The 17,459-nt window shown below is 39.0% G+C and overlaps 1 non-coding gene across 1 annotated transcript; it reads right to left on the reverse strand.

The window, feature by feature from the left end:
- Positions 1-886: 886 nt before the first annotated feature.
- Positions 887-958, reverse strand: TRNAC-GCA. The gene has a single exon. It is a non-coding gene; the product is annotated as a tRNA-Cys (tRNA).
- Between the last annotated feature and the right edge of the window lie 16,501 nt (positions 959-17,459).

Genomic DNA, 17,459 nt, shown 5'->3' on the forward strand with positions numbered 1-17,459 from the left:
AACTGTAATATTTTTTTTACATGACAACTTTACAATAGTAGATGTATACATACATCGTTAAATCTTTAACTATCTTCTTCTACTAATTTCCCTCTTGCTACAAATTTGTTCGTCAACGCTGCGGTTCTTAACCACTGTTGTCCTATGAACTCTTCTCTTGAAACTTTTGTTTTACAATGCCACCAAACAACACGAGAAGGTATAACAAGCGAAGGAGGTTCATGATCGCTTCGTGTTTATAAGACCAATAAAAGGGAGGGAGGGAGAGAGAGGGTGAGAGGACATACATCCGAACCACAAAATGATTTTCAGTTAAAAATGTGGTTTGGATGCTTGGAAAATGATGATTGACAAGAGGAGATTGGCGGGAGGGGTAAAAGGGGAACTTTATTTTTTGTTGTGCGCCAAACAAAACTATGGTACGCCTTTTGGTAAGTACGTAATTCTACCTATGCCTATTTATTGTTCATTGTGCACACATTTTGAGTGGCAACGGACTAGAAAAGTACGGGACACTGTCTAAACTCAAGTTTGTAGGAGACAGACTTGACATTCCAATGGGCGTGGCATGAACAAATTCATCTATCCGCTCAGTCCATGCCTCCACTTTTTTAGCTCTGCACCAAAATTTATATGCACGCCAACTACTCGACTCATGGTTCTATTTCTTTGGTATCATAGATAAATCCATCTCTCCACTCTCGTACAATAAAAATTTAAAAAGGAGATATCATTCATTTATTTATATATTAATTATTTGATGTGCTCAACCTGGATTAGAACTACTTACCTAAATTGAACATTGGATACATTTTTTAAAATTTTTATGACTTTCTTTAAAAATTATTTTAATAGAACATTAATTTAGCAAATAATACTTTGATAAAGGGCCCAACCGGGTTCGAACCGGTGACCTATTGATCTGCAGTCAATTGCTCTACCACTGAGCTATGGACCCGTTTGTTATCAAATGTTAATTAATATTTTATATATTAAGTATAAAAAATACTCTCATAATAAGATAACAATAACAAAAAGAGCCTAAGTCCTAACCGATTCGAACTAGTGACATTTTTTCCCCTGTCCTAGTCACTTCATAATCGATTATAAATTGAAGTCATGATTTATTTTACTCCATGTAATTTAAGGATGAATGGTAAACGAATATTTGAATAAGCGTAATCAATTTTTACTATAATTATATTTTTCTATAATTTTTTATTTACATGTAGTAATATAATATTTTAATTATCAATGTAATTAAAATTTATGAAAAACGTAGAGAAAAGCAATTGCTCTAGCACTAAACTATGGCCCTATCTTGTTCATCCAGTTTAATACTTATCTCTGTTTTAATAATATTCAAGTACTCTACCACCACACTGTTCATCTAATTTAATATTTTTCTATATTTTAATAACAACAAATTTATGTGCGTATCTTTTTTCTTAAGAAGATTGAAACCAATAAAGATTGAAAATACAATGCATGTGTTTCAATTTGATTCCTCAAGTTTTTATTTTTAATTTCAACTAAATTTTTATCTAAATTTATCATTTTTTCCCTCAAAAAAACCAAGTGCCTTTAGACTCATATTACCATCTTGATGACTAGTATTTGTTTATTTAGGATTAATTTGTATTTTGCAGGGCCATACTAAAAAATCACCAATTTATAGAAAGCTTTTTTTAAAAAAAATAACTAAAATTCCTTTTAAAACACCTAAGCACTAATTAATAATTATCGTGAATAATAGAGTTCTACAAATGATAGACTGGGCAGTAAATCCAGTATCTTTTAGTTAGGTATTTTATCTATAAATTTTTTTTTATAAATACATCATAATTAAAAATTGAACTATCACAGTATCATATTTCTATAATAGGAAACTGACTGAATTAACTCAATTTTGTTTTCGTAACTTAGTGAATAGTAGTTATAATTAATATGAAGTCAATTCAAATTTTTAAAGTTTTTACAACCAACAAAATCACACAAGTTAAAGTTATACCGTGTCTGACGCTTTCTATACGATCTTGAACAACATCCAACATTAGGTGAATCCAACATTGGATGATTTGACAAATCCAACATTAGATGATTTGACATAGTTAAAACTTAATTTTTACATAATTAAAATTTAATTTTTTTAATTCCTCTCTCATTTATATGGAATAATTTTTTTTCCCTTTTTTGTTAAATTAAAATAAAATTTTATCTTTTCTTTTCTATTATTACATACAACAATCATTGTAATACTGATGTTATAATATTATAACAGCTACTATATAATAGTTGTTACAATGTTGTAACAATATTATGTAGTAGCTATTATAATTATACAGTAGCTACTACAATGGTACAGTAGATACTACAACTGGAGAGTAGCTGCTACAACTATATAGTAGCTGCTTCAACTGTGCAGTAGCTGCTATAATATTGTAACAGTTATAATTATTACAACTGTGAAGTAACTGCTACAACGATACAGTAATTGTTACAACAGTGTTATAGGTGTTACAATATTATAGCTATTACAATATTGTAACAGCTATAACTGTTACAATATTGTAGTAGCTATAAATGTTACAATATTTTAATAGTTATAGTTGTTACAATTATGCAGTAGTTGCTACAATGGGATGCAGTAGCTACACAATAATTGCTACACGTTCTAGCAGCTACTACATAGTAGCTGCTATAATGTGTATCAATTATTGTGTAGTAGTTGCTACAATGTTATAATAGCTATACTATCTTTAAAAATTAATACCACAATGATTATTACATGCAATGCAATCATAAGAGAGAAATGAAAATTTTATTTTAATTTAAGAGGAATGAAAGAAAAATTATTGCAGGTGGAGGAAAGAGATATTAAAAAAAAAATTTTTTGATCACGTCAAATAACACATCGGATGTCGTATAGGAGGCGGCGAGCAACATCATAGAATATATATATATATAGGAACATTATCCTGCGCGACTGTTTCGTTTGCACATCGCGACGTGGACGCGATTCTCTTTTGCTTTGCTGACCGCGTCCTAACTTCTTTCCTTTTGCGTTTTTTCCACGCGACACTTCCTTCTGTTGGTGCAACATCCCTCAGGTCAAGGTTGACCTGGTTAACCAAGCTGAGTCTTGGTTTGGGTTTAGATGTTTGACAATAAGATATTGATCGAAGAAGAGTCAAGTAGGTCAAGGTTGACCGGATACTTGACTGGGAAGTCCTAACTGGCATGTTAGGCAGAAGGAAGTCCTAGTGAGTGAAGCTAGGCAGAAGGAAATCCTGGTGAGTGAAGCCAGGTGAAAGTCCTAGTGAGTGAAGCTAGGCAGAAGGAAATCCTGGTGAGTGAAGCCAGGTGAAAGTCCTAGTGAGTGAAGCTAGGCAGAAGGAAATCCTGGTGAGTGAAGCCAGGTGAAAGTCCTAGTGAGTGAAGCTAGGCAGATGGAAAACCCTAGTGAGTGAAGCTAGGTGAAAGTCCTGGTGAGTGAAGCCAGACAAAGGAAATCCAGATGGATCAAGGATGATCGGACATCGGTGTTGGGAAGTCAGAGTAGGTCAAAGGATTGTTGGATACTTGGCAGGAAGGAAATCCGGATGGGTCGAGGTTGACGGACATCGGTGGAAGTCAAGTAGGTCGAAGGATTGGTGGATACTTGGCAGGAAGGAAATCCGGATGGATCGAGGATGATCGGACATCGGTGTTGGGAAGTCCAAGTAGGTCAAGGGTGACGGATACTTGGCACGACGAGTAAAAGTCAAGTGGGTCAAAGGATTGACCGGACACTTGGTGGGAGTCTGGCAGGTCAAGGGTGACCGGATGCTGGCATGATGTACCAACAGGTCAAGGTTGACCGGATGTTGGTTAGGGAGGTTTGGGACTTGGTTTTGGGCAAAACCAAGTCTGGATCGATCCGTGGATCGATCCGAGCCCTGATCGATCGATGGATTGATCCGGTTCTATTCCCGCGAACAGATCCCTCTGGATCGATCCAGAGGTCCCGATCGATCGGCCGATCGATGGGACGATGCTGCTTCGCGCGATAAGCGCTGGATCGATCCGTGGATCGATCCAGGCGCGTTTCCAGAGCACAGAGGCGCTCTGGATCGATCCGTGGATCGATCCAAAGCCTCCCCGATCGATTCGGAACATTTGAATCGATCGGGATCCGACCGTTGGCGTCGTTTATAGCTGCAGGCGTGCGATGGCTGCGGGCAGAACTTCACCGATTCATTCCAGCTCTTCACCAGCTTCTCCACAGCTCTCTACAAGCACGTGATCGCCAGTTCTTGAAGGTTCTTGGAGGCTTTCCAAGTCAAGAGGCGGATCCATTGCAAGAGGAAGAAGTTAGGGTTAGGGTTTTTCACTGCATTTCTTGTAAGCTTTTACTTAATCTTTACTACCCTTTCTTCTTCTTGTACTGAGAGTCTTGTAGGGCTTCTCCGCCCTCGGTAGTTACCGAAAAGGAGTGTTTCATAGTGGAGGGTGCGTGCGTGGTGTGGATCCTTGGATTAGTCACCTCCTTTGGAGGTGGATACCAAGTAAAATCCTAGTGTTAGCGTGGTTGTATTTGTTTCTGTATTTTCCGCTGCATATCCTTGAAGAAACAAGCAACGCCGAGCAACGCCAAGCACCCCTCTAGCTACTTTTGGTCCTAACAAATGGTATCAGAGCAAGGCTGCTCTTCACCGGAATCATCGCCGGAAGGGTCAAGCATCACAAGAAAAGCTAGAGGGTAAAGAAGTTGGAGCAAATTCTTCAAGTTCAAGATTTTATCAAGCTCAACTTCAAGATGCAATTCCAAGATGGACTTGGATTTGACACAAGGGTGGCTCCACCATACACTTCCACGAGTTTTGATTCTTGGAAATCAAGAATCGAAAACTTTCTTATGATGGAGATAGAGCAATGGTTTGCTCTAATGGAAGGCTTTGAAGCTCCAACGAACTCTAAAGAAAAGCGGATGGAGCTCGGAGCAAATTCAAAGGGGCGAGGCAAATGACAAAGTGACCAAGCTTTTGGTCAACGTATTGCCTAGCCACATCTTGGCTCAAATTGGAGAATTCGAAGATGCCAAGGAGCTTTGGAGCAAATTGGCCAAGCTTCATGAAGAGATCCCCTCCACTGTACGAGATCAAGAAGAATCCAGAGAGGGTGACTCTTTGGAGCAAGACCAAGAGGAGGACTCCGAGGTTGAGAGATGTTCAACCTCCGAAGAAGAAATCCAAGAAGAGCTTCATCCTCAAGGGAATGCAACGAAGGGAACAAGGAGGGAGCATACTCCTTGTTTCATGTTCAAGATGATGAAGCCTCCACCTCTAGGATTGAGGGGGAGCAATCCTTGGTGACGCCGGATCAAGAAGAAGGAGAAGCTTCTACATCCGGGTCAAGTGAAGAAGAAGAAGATGGTGCCACCTCCGAAATTCAAGAAATAGCAAATGGAGGAGCAAGTGCCATCCCTACACAAGAAGGTATAAATGTTTCAATTAAAAATAAAAATCATATAATATGTTTTGAGTGTAGGGAAAGTGGGCACTACAAGAGCAAGTGTCCCAACTTGGCCAAGAAGAAGGACCAAGTGGCACAAAAGGGCAAGGAGAAGCCCAAGGAGACCATCCCCGGAACAAAAAGGAGCAAGGAGCACATTGTGTGCTTTTCTTGCAACCAAAAAGGGTATTACCGAAGTCAATGCCCCAAAGGGAAGAAGATGGTCAAGGCTCAAGGAGGCATTAGTCAAGGGGGAGCCTCCAAGGTAAAGAAAAAGGTAACATTTATTGAGCCTACCCCTTTACATTATGGTAAAAAGCATGATAGTTCTAACTTTTATCATTTTAATGCGATTTACCATAAGAATAGGAAGCATGAGGGCTTTAAGGAAAAGCATGTGGCCCTACATGCCAAAACTACTACACCTAAGGCTAGGAATGTAGGTAAAGTCTAGGCAAGAACTCTAAGGATTGTAGCTACAAGCCTAGAAACAAAAATGCTCATGAACTTAATGGAAAAACAAAAACTAAGGACTTAGTGATGGAAAATCAAGTCTTGAGGTCAAGACTTGATAAAATGGAAAAGACCCTAAAAAGGATGGAAAATATCCTATTAGGGTAAAAAGAGCATAACCTAGGTTTAGGGGTACAAAAGCCATCCAATGGCCATAGAGGGTTGGGATACAAACCGAAGGCTAAGAAGGATGTGCCCTCTTACCATAGAGTTCCATATACTTATGGAACAAACCCTAGGTCTAGTGGTCAAGCCAAAAATACTAGGGAAGTCATCCCTAAGAGTATTTTTGCAATAAATGTGACTAAGGCTTCTAAGAAGTCTAAGAAAGTCACAAACAAGGTCACAAGGGAGGTTATCCCTAGAGTTGACCTAGAAAGTGTGACCAAGGCCTCCAAGAAGCCAAACAAGGTCACTAGGAAGGTATCTAGGGAAGTTATCCCTAGTGAATACCTAGAGCATCCAAGGAGCACCAATAGGTGTTGGGTTCCTAGGAGCATCTTCTCTACCCCATAGATGGGTTAGAGAGTGTCAACTCCAATTAGAAGGGTAGTTAACCCAACTTTGAGGAAATTGACACTCAAGGAGCATTTTCAAGGTTTTTGTTAACCTTTGAAAATGAAATGGAACTATTATTTACTCCTTGAAAGAGTAAAATGTGCCTAGTGGTGAAAATTTGATTTTAATCTTAAAAGGCACATATTGGGAAATTCATAAGAGCTACCAAGTTGGGATTTTGGTATGTTCTTAGGAAATTTAAGGCAATCCGGGCCTTAACTTTAAAGTGCTACTCTTGTGGAAAAAAATGAAATATGCCAACATTTGAGGAATATGCTTAATTTCAATTGGCATAAATTAATCAAGGGAATTAGAAATGCCAATTTAGGTTTTGGCGTTTTCTTGACGCACTTAAGGGCAATCTAGGTTTAAGTTGTAAGTTTAGCTAAGGTTTTAAGGATACTTAGATAGTTAATCTAGGTATATTTTATTTATGCTAAATCTTGCCATGATTGTTTGCACATCATATGCCATGACATCATGTCTACTTTTGCATTCATGACTTATTATGAAAAATACAAAAATACCATGTCATGACATTCATACATCATGTAGTTATAGGATATTTTCTTTTGAAAATTATTTCCTTTTGATGTATGCCATAACATTATCATGCATTAGTTTAATTCCTTGTAATTAAGGACAAAAGGCATTTAACAACACTTATTAACAAGTGACATCCTAGGTGGGTGTCTAATATCTCCAAAATGCCTAGATAGATATGCATGATCCCTAGATTAGGGCAAAAACCAAAATCTCTACATCTCACAACGACCTATAAGATGACTTGTATGTGTTTTAGTGCACATTAGATACAAGTGAGATGTTAGGATGATGAACAAAACTCAAGATGTTGATTTAGTGCATTCTTTTGAGTTTTAGTTTCATCAAAACACATAGATATGTGTTTTTCCATCATTGGGAAAGCTAATGTACAAGTCATGTGCATTAAGCCCAAGGAATATGGTGGGATATTGGTTTTGAAAAAGTTTTCAAAATGATTTTGGAAAACCTTGGTGAAGGCTATCTTTTGATAGTAATCACCATTGAATAGTTAGACACAAACTTGAAGAAAACACTAAAGTTTTTGCAAGTTTTCAAGTTTGTGTCAATCTTTGAAAATATGATGTATTTTCATAGAAAACTATTTTCCTTGATAATATATGCCTAAACAATGTCTACACGAAATTTCATAATTTTTGGATTTTGTAGAATTTTCTAGGGGTTTCGAAGTTGACTGAAATGGAATTTCAGCAACTATCGAGTCTCGATCGATCCATGGATCGATTGGAGTGCTGAATCGATCCATGGATCGATTGAAGACAAATCGAGCAGAGGCTCGCTGGATCGATCAACCGATCGATCCGGTAGTCTGAATCGATCGGTGGATCGATTCGGAAAGGTTCAATCGATTGGAACCCAACTCCAATCGATCCAAGTTGCTGATTTTGGTTGGGAAAGCTGATTTCAGCACTTTGAACCTATTTTAGTCTAGGTAACCATTCCAAACCCTTAAAATACATTTGTATACATAAAAAGGGTGTTTTCGTGTTGAAAACAAGGATGGAATGGTTAAGGAAGACCTCATTGAAGTTTAGGTTGAGGTTTGTTTCAAATTTTGAACATTTGAACCTCAAAACTTCTAAATCTGGGTTTCCTAAAGGTTTAGGGATTCCAAGTCATTGTTGGTGCAATGACAGAAGTTACCACCATGTCTTTTGGGGAAGGGACTCTTTAAAGACATGAAAATTTATTTTTTTCATGAACCTTGGAAGGTGGTTAACCTTCTGTTTGAAAATGCTCAAGGTTGAGCGATTGAACTTTAATGGGGAGTGGATATCCTCATTGTTCAAGTGTTTTCAAAGGATAATGCTCAAGGATGGGCATTTACCTACATTGGGGGAGAATGTAGGGTAAGGATAATGAAGGGTATGGGACCTTCAGTATCGTGTTGATCACAATAAGTGATGTTGTGAACAACGATGAGCAACTCTTCAGGGGGAGAGTCTTCAACAAATGGAGTTGTTGAAGTGTGCCCAAAATTGGAGCATAGGTTGATGTGTGTCCAAAGACGGGTTGATGTGTTCTTTTGTAGGGGGTTGATGTGTGCCAATAGGGGAGAATGAAAGGGCTTGTGAAAGGGAGTAAGTTAGGCTTTCATTACCTAGAGGGAGTTTGCCCTCTTAGGGGGAGAATGAAGAGCTTAACTTATGCTTTCATTACCTAGTGGCATGAAGAAGGAGGCTATAGGATTAGCCTAACTTACATGTGGGATTGTAAGTGTTATTGTGGTATTGTCAAACATCAAAAAGGGGGAGATTGTTGGTGCAATATCCCTCAGGTCAAGGGTGACCTGGTTAACCAAGCTGAGTCTTGGTTAGGGTTTAGATGTTTGACAATAAGATATTGATCGAAGAAGAGTCAAGTAGGTCAAGGTTGACCGGATACTTGACTGGGAAGTCCTAACTGGCATGTTAGGCAGAAGGAAGTCCTAGTGAGTGAAGCTAGGCAGAAGGAAATCCTGGTGAGTGAAGCCAGGTGAAAGTCCTAGTGAGTGAAGCTAGGCAGAAGGAAATCCTGGTGAGTGAAGCCAGGTGAAAGTCCTAGTGAGTGAAGCTAGGCAGATGGAAAACCCTAGTGAGTGAAGCTAGGTGAAAGTCCTGGTGAGTGAAGCCAGACAAAGGAAATCCAGATGGATCAAGGATGATCGGACATCTGGTGTTGGGAAGTCCGAGTAGGTCAAAGGATTGACTGGATACTTGGCAAGGAAGGAAATCCAGATGGGTCAAGGTTGACCAGACATCTGGTGGAAGTCCAAGTAGGTCAAAGGATTGGCTGGATACTTGGCAAGGAAGGAAATCCAGATGGATCAAGGATGATCGGACATCTGGTGTTGGGAAGTCCAAGTAGGTCAAGGGAGTGACCGGATACTTGGCACGACGAGTAAAAGTCCAAGTGGGTCAAAGGGATTGACCGGACACTTGGTGGGGAGTCTGGCAGGTCAAGGGTGACGGATGCTAGGCATGATGTACCAACAGGTCAGGTTGACCGGATGTTGGTTAGGGAGGTTTGGGACTTGGTTTTGGGCAAAACCAAGTCTTTGGATCGATCCGTGGATCGATCCGAGCTCTGAATCGATCGATGGATTGATCCGGTTCTTCAATGACGAGCCACGGATCGATCCGTGGATCGATCCGAGGCCTATCATCAGCTGATGACGACCTCGCGCGATAAGCGCCGGATCGATCCGTGGATCGATCCGGTGATCAGAAACTCTGGATCGATCCGTGGATCGATCCAAAGCCTCCCCGATCGATTCGGAACATTTGAATCGATCGGGATCCGACCGTTGGCGTCGTTTATAGCTGCAGGCGTGCGATGGCTACGATACTGCTTCACCGATTCATTCCAGCTCTTCACCAGCTTCTCCACAGCTCTCTACAAGCACGTGATCGCCAGTTCTTGAAGGTTCTTGGAGGCTTTCCAAGTCAAGAGGCGGATCCATTGCAAGAGGAAGAAGTTAGGGTTAGGGTTTTCACTGCATTTCTTGTAAGCTTTTACTTAATCTTTACTACCCTTTCTTCTTCTTGTACTGAGAGTCTTGTAGGGCTTCTCCGCCCTCGGTAGTTACCGAAAAGGAGTGTTTCATAGTGGAGGGTGCGTGCGTGGTGTGGATCCTTGGATTAGTCACCTCCTTTGGAGGTGGATACCAAGTAAAATCCTAGTGTTAGCGTGGTTGTATTTGTTTCTGTATTTTCCGCTGCATATCCTTGAAGAAACAAGCAACGCCAAGCGACGAGCACGCGACGAGCTATTCACCCCCCCCCCCCTCTAGCTACTTTTGGTCCTAACACCTTCTTCGCCGCCAGAGCAAAAACTAGGGCAACCAGATCCTGCGCTATGGTTCCGCCGAAGCTTCCAGATCCTTCTTCGCCGCCATCCCTCTCGACTAACCTTCGAAGAAGCCACTCCTACGCTTTGTTCCACCGAACCACTGATCCTCATGTCCTCGCCCCTCACGCTGTTGTTCCGCCGAAACTAGGCAGATCCTCACGCCCCTCGCCATCTCTCTGCGTTGTTATTCTATCGAAACTAGGCAGATCCTCGCGCCCCTCGCCATCCTCGACCTCACTCTGCAACCCCTCTTTGTAAGAATGCTTGGTCCCTCTTCTACTTCCCATTACTCATTTTTGAAATTAACAACGGCTGGGAAATATGAAATTACTGCCCCATTGTTCTCACTGTCGACCTCACGCCACGAAGCCTTTGTTCTCGCTGCCGACCTCTCGCTACAGCCCCCCTCTGTGAGAATGCTTGTTCATAGTTTTCCTCTCTTCCCATCTTAGGGCTTAAAGTATTATCTGATTTAATCACATTGGTTATGGTGATTCTCAATTTCTATTTCTACAAGCCTTTAGGGGATGAATTCCTCTTGCACGTTCCTGTAGGGTTGCTGTCCATCTTGTGTCATCTGTACTATTCATAGTTTTTTTCATACTGGCTGCATACAAATGCAAGCCTTCAAAAAAATTATGGCCTTCTTTATTTGGAGTTACGACTAGCAAATAAGTTAGATTGGTCAGATTCTAAGGTAAGTTAGATTGGTCATCTTCTGTGTTACTTGATTGAGCAGTGCAGTGCTGAATTTTGGATTCTCATGTTTCCCTCTTGCTAGTTGCTGCAAAATTTGGAAAAGTAGCTTGTATTGGGGCTTTTCAAAGTAGTTGTTATTTAATCTGGTAAGATTTTTTCAAGGAAATTGACCTATTCAGCAGATGCCTTAATTTATAGGCTAAGGTTTTATGTTCCACTGACCTCACAATGCTTGAAAATTTAAGATGTTTGAATAATACAATTCATTTTAGTTATTTACTACCATATTGAAAATTAGAGAATTGAAGAGTTATCTCAAACAGTTGAAATATTCCTTGTATAAGAAACTAGTGATAACTTATATTCTTTTGGTTCTACAATTTTCAGGAAACTTGCAAAACTTCGACTCTTTATATACAATCTATGGTAAATCATTTGATTTAAGTTCTAATATTTTGTTTATATAAGATTCTGAATGTTCCTTAAAATGTAGGGGAAAACATATGTTGTATTTGTTGGACGTGAACCGAGAATTTATGAAACGTGGGTAGAAACTTTTGATCATGTTAATGGCTTTAAGGGCGTCATACACAAATCTTTCAAAACTAGAGAGGAGGCACAAAAAGCTTTTGAGGAATACTTCGAAAAAAGATCTGTACCAACTTCCTTTGCATCTAGTCCAAATAAAATATCATGTGCAACTTCAAGTTCAAGGTCAAGTTCAGATTTGGAAAACTTTCAAAAACTGAAAAAATTATTAAGTTGAAAGATGCATTAATAGAGATAGAGCATCAGTTAGATTCTCTTATGATCAGTGATGATAATGATGATGATTAGGCATGTTGTTTGAAGTCGTTATATGACTTGAAGTTCAAACACTGATTTTAGTTTGAGTTGTTACAAGTGTTGTATCAAAATTAAAATGATGATTTAATCTAAATTTTTTTATCTACGTTGTTATAAGTAATGTGATTAAGTTGTGGATTTGCTTCATGGGATGTGCTTCAAAAATGTATTACAACTGCACTAACATGGGATGTGCTCCAAAACCTTATTCAAAGATCTTCCTCATATGCTCAAGTTGCCATTATATACCATTGATTTTTGTATATTGAAAGTGTAGTTGATCTTGTTCTCTGTGAAAGAGCTTCAGTGTGTTTACATTCTTTCAACAGTTGTGTTTGTCATTACTTATCACATCGAATGAAAATTGAATCTTGGAAATTACTTCTCATTCATTGATTCACTCATCAGTTACTCGAAAAGTATAAGACAAAGAAATAACAATGAGAACAAAATAGATGCTATTTAAAGTGGAGTGTGTATTTTTCATTACAAACGACTTAATGGGAGAGGTTAAATATTATAGTCAAACTCCCACGGATCCACAGAATCAATGTTTTTGTTCCTATTTTTCATGTAGTTTTGATAAGCTTACCTGCTCTTTCAGGGTGTCATGCAACATCACAAAAGCATAAACGAGTATTTCAATAAGAGAGGAGTTTTTGCAATGTTTCTTTTCAGAAGAAATCTACTTCGTCGTTTAGTTTCAATACTCGCAAATACTCATGATCGCAACATGAAGCAACTAAATGGAACCCATAAAGCTCATGTGCATTCCAAGGATGAGGACTATGTGAACCATAGAACCCCATATCTCCCACAAACTAGAATTTTAACAGTCATTGCTTATACAATATGCAAGCGGACATTCTTACAATATAACATCATTGATCCCTAAACTAAAGCATGTCGATAAATTGGGTACTGATTCTTTGGACTACTTCAAGAGCTCCCATCATATTATACTTTTTTACGAGGATCTTGTCAACAACAGGACTGTAAGTTCTCTATTGTGCTTCCTTGTAAATACATCACTTATTACAGTTCAGACCAGCTCAACTCTAATAGTCATTTGTTATGCAGAAGTTGATGGATGTTTTGGATTTCTTAAAATTGCCCAAGCAGAAACTTTTCAGCCATCATGTTTAAATCCACAAGAAGTTTACATGCATGCATAGTCTGTAACAAAGCTACATATGAATGTTTGATAAAAACAAAGCTACATAGAGAAGCATCAACTTTAGATTTAGGTGTTTGTCTTTGCAACTACTCCATGATGCAGCATACATCGTCTTCTCCACCTTTAGAACAGCTTCAGATTTAGGTGCTTGTCTTTGCAACTACTCCATGAGCATCTATAAGCACAACTAAAGCTAACATAAGTGTAATAGCTAACAAATTAAAAATAAATTGTATAGGCATCTTCTATGGAACTAAGTAGACATAATTAACAAAAGTAAAAAAGAAACCTTCAATACGAATTTTCCTGTATTGACCAAGCTTTAGAATTTGTTTAATATTATCCCATTGAATTATTTGCTAACGCATATTGTTAGAACCTACAATAATAAAGACAATTATTATTTTTAATAATTATCTTTAATCAATCAACCAGTAATTTTAAATTAAACTTTGATAGTCCTTGTCTGCTATTGATGTCAATTCTTCTTCGTATGGGTCGTCATCATTGTTATGATGATTATCCAAAGTTGATATATCAATCAGCACATTGTCATATTTATATAATTTAATAAAGGTAATTAATTTGCAAATAAAATTAACATACAAATAGAGAATTAATTGACACATACCCTTGTTGCAAATTTGGACAATTACGCTTATCATGTGACACACCTCAATGCCCACATCCATGACATAACCGAGACTTTGAGGTTGACTTCTCCTTTGATGATTTCAATCTCTTCCCGCATCCCTTTGTTCTTACTAAAGAAGGATCCATAATATTAGGGGACTCATCCATAGATTTCTTCATTTGACCTCTATTGTCACATGTTCTACTAATGTTCATCTCTTGAATTTTACTGTAGATACAATTCAATTGTTTATCCAAGAAGTTTGTTCCCTCATCAGTCAAAGATGCATCATCAATTAATAGTGAAGCTTTATAGGATAACTTTGAGTGCCTTAACATCAAAACCCTATCTGAATCATCAATGAAATTTTGTACCCCCAAAGCATATATTGTTCCAACCTTTGCATCTCGTGTCCATCGTTTGAGTATATACTTATCAGGCAAATGAAATACTTGGTTGATACGAAAAAAAACTAACATATACCTGCATGGAATGCCATCAAACTCAAATTTCCTATAGCTACAAAATATGTTGTCCCTCTGTTTGTCATGCGTAAGCACCCTTGGTTTGGAGGAAGAACAACTTTGAAAATTCATCACATGGTAAACTACTGACTCAACTTCCATAGATACTTGTTGCACATAATAACCATGACTCTCATTCATTTCACTTTGAAACTCCATCCATTTTTTTTTGTGTATAACTTAACCATTTGAGTTTCCATTGGCCAGTTTATCTTAACCCTGGGATGCTGATTCAAATCAGTATGATCTGCAACTAACTCATTGTGTCTTTGATGTCTCAGTGCCCTATTGAAACGGGTGATAAAGTCCATCGATGAATTTTTATTTGAGACATATCTCTTGAAAAATGCATGTGAGCCTTGAGATCTCTGACTACTAGACATTCCAGCACAAAATACATGACTAAAATAAGCTGGCACCCACTTATGTCACAATTCATACATCAAAGACAACCAATCATTGTTCTCCAAGTTAGCACACTTGATAACCTCTTCCCATGAATTCTCAAATTTATCAGGTGCTGTAGAATTTCTAATTACATTGTTTATACTTTGATAGTAGTCACGAAAAATCAAAGGATGCAATTTTTCTGAAAATATGTTCAGTATATGCCACAAACAATATCGATGCACTGTCTGAGGGAAAACTTGGGCAATGGCTTTTGTCATAGCAGGTTCCTGATCAGTGATGATCACATTTGGTGCACCTTTAGGCATGGCTTCTATAAACTTGTTGAACAGCCAAACAAAAGATTCAGTTTTCTCATCACTTAAAAAGCCACAACCAAAAATAATTATTTGGTGATGATGATTAACTCCTACAAATGGAGCAAAAATCAACTCATATTTGTTGGTGTTATATGTTGTATCAAATACAACTACATCACCAAATACATTGTATGCCGTTCTTGATACATGATCAGCCCAAAAACACCTACTAAATCTGTTATCTGAATTAGTCTCATATTCAAAGAAAAAAACTGAATTTTTCTCTTTCTCAGATGTAAATAGCTCAATTAGTGTTTCAACATCGATACCCTTTTGTTGATCCCTTTAACTCTTTTTCAAAGTTTCTAATATCTCTTTCTGTGCAACCTACTTGCTCGGGCCCTCCATACTCTCTCTAGTAATCGCATTTGTTGACAAGTTGGCACATTAGCCTCTGAAAACTATTGAGTCAATGCTTTTTTTGCTTCTGAAACATTGCGATGTGAGCGTAATAAATGCACCTTTGAAGGTGTCGAGAGTGGATGATTATGACCTTCTATAAAGTTAGTGACAACCCATGAATGCCCAGTTTATTTCTTGACAAGTGAAATCTTTGACTTACAACTAGTTCTAACTTCGCCACGTGCTCTTTCCCTTGTCCGTTGATCACCTTTTGCTTGTTTATTCCGTTGATCATCCGTATGTCCTTCTTTAAAGCATACAAATATTTTCCACACGACTTCATTTGTCATTTTATTTTTCTTACTACTATTTATCCTGCCACTAAATCCAGATTCACGTGCATATTAGTTATAGAATGCAAATGCTTCATCTATTGATGAGAATTCCATCCCATATTTTGGCTTTCGGGCATTTACAACTTGAGGAATGTATAACTAATCTTCACCGTAATTTCCATCCATTTCTAGGAAATTTCAAATTCAGATGAAATGAGACTCTGCATATCATCATCATATAGCCAGAAAAAAAACATTCAAAATCAAATATACATAAAAAATGCTGCCAGTAATCTAACACAGTATTATCATGTGGAACGAACAAGAAGAATGCATCCACTAAAGACTCATGGAAATAGAAATTACAATGACATAACCAACATGATTTTTTATAGATTACTTGTTGTCCTGAACATTTAACCGATGAAGTTCACGCACAAGATCCAACAGTTATAATTTCATATTTTCCAGCAGTTGTTAATTTCAAAAATGAACAATGGAAAATAGAAAATGGACCAAGCATTCTTACAAAGAGGGTTGCAGCGTGAGGTCGGCAGGGAGAACAATGGGGCAGTACAGTTCTGGAAGGGGCAAGGACAGCGAGGTTCTGCCTAGTTGTGGCGTGAGGTCGGCATGAGGATCTGAGAGCGAGGTTCTGGAAGCTTCGCGACCCCAGTCTGGAAGGGGCAGCGTCGCAACGGCGAGGGGCGCAAGGATCTGCCTAGTTTGGGCATAACAACAGTGCAGAGAGATGGCGAGGGGCGCGAGTGTTGGATCGAAAAGAATTTAGATATCTCCACAATTGTATGATATTATCCATTTTGGGCCTAGACCCTCATGGTTTTGCTCTTGGGCTCTATCCAAAAAGCCTCATCCCAATGGAGATATCTTTTTTCTTATAAACCCATGATCTTTCCCATGTGTTTTCAATGTGGGACTATGTTTGCAACCTTGCAACCCCAACAATCCCCCCCCCCTCAAACAAAGGACCACAGGCATCCCCACGTCCGATCCTTGACCCACCAGGTCTTTCTGCCCCTCGGTCCACCCAACCTACTAGGACTTCCTGCCTGGTATCTGGTCCTCTTGATCCGAACATAGGAGCTCCCGCTTTTTTTGTTCGAGGTCAATATTGTACTCACATGGCTCAATCAAACCATAGCTCCTGTGCACAGTCGACGGTTAAACCGTCTAGTAATCTGGGCTCTGATACTAATTGTTGGATCGAAAAGAATTTAGATATCTCCATAATTGTATGATATTGTCCACTTTGGGCCTAGACCCTCATGGCTTTGCTCTTGGGCTCTACCCAAAAGGCCAGATATTTTTTTCTTATAAACACATGATCTTTCTCATGTGTTTTCAACTTGGGACTATGTTTGCAACCCCAACAGCGAGGATCTGCCTAGTTTTGACGGAACAACAGCGCAGAGAGATGGCGAAGGGCGCGAGGATCTGCCTAGTTTCGGCGGAACAACAGCGCAGAGAGATGGCGAAGGGCGCGAGGATCTGCCTAGTTTCGGCGGAACAACAGCGCAGAGAGATGGCGAGGGGCGCGAGGGTCTGCCTAGTTTCGGTGGAACAACAGCGCAGGGGCAAGGACAGCTTCTCGTCGAAGGTTAGTCGAGAGAGATGGCAGCGAAGAAGGATCTAGAAGCTTCGGTGGAACCACAGCGC

Source organism: Zingiber officinale, chromosome 7B, assembly GCF_018446385.1.
Source record: "Zingiber officinale cultivar Zhangliang chromosome 7B, Zo_v1.1, whole genome shotgun sequence".
NCBI classification, from domain to species: domain Eukaryota; kingdom Viridiplantae; phylum Streptophyta; class Magnoliopsida; order Zingiberales; family Zingiberaceae; genus Zingiber; species Zingiber officinale.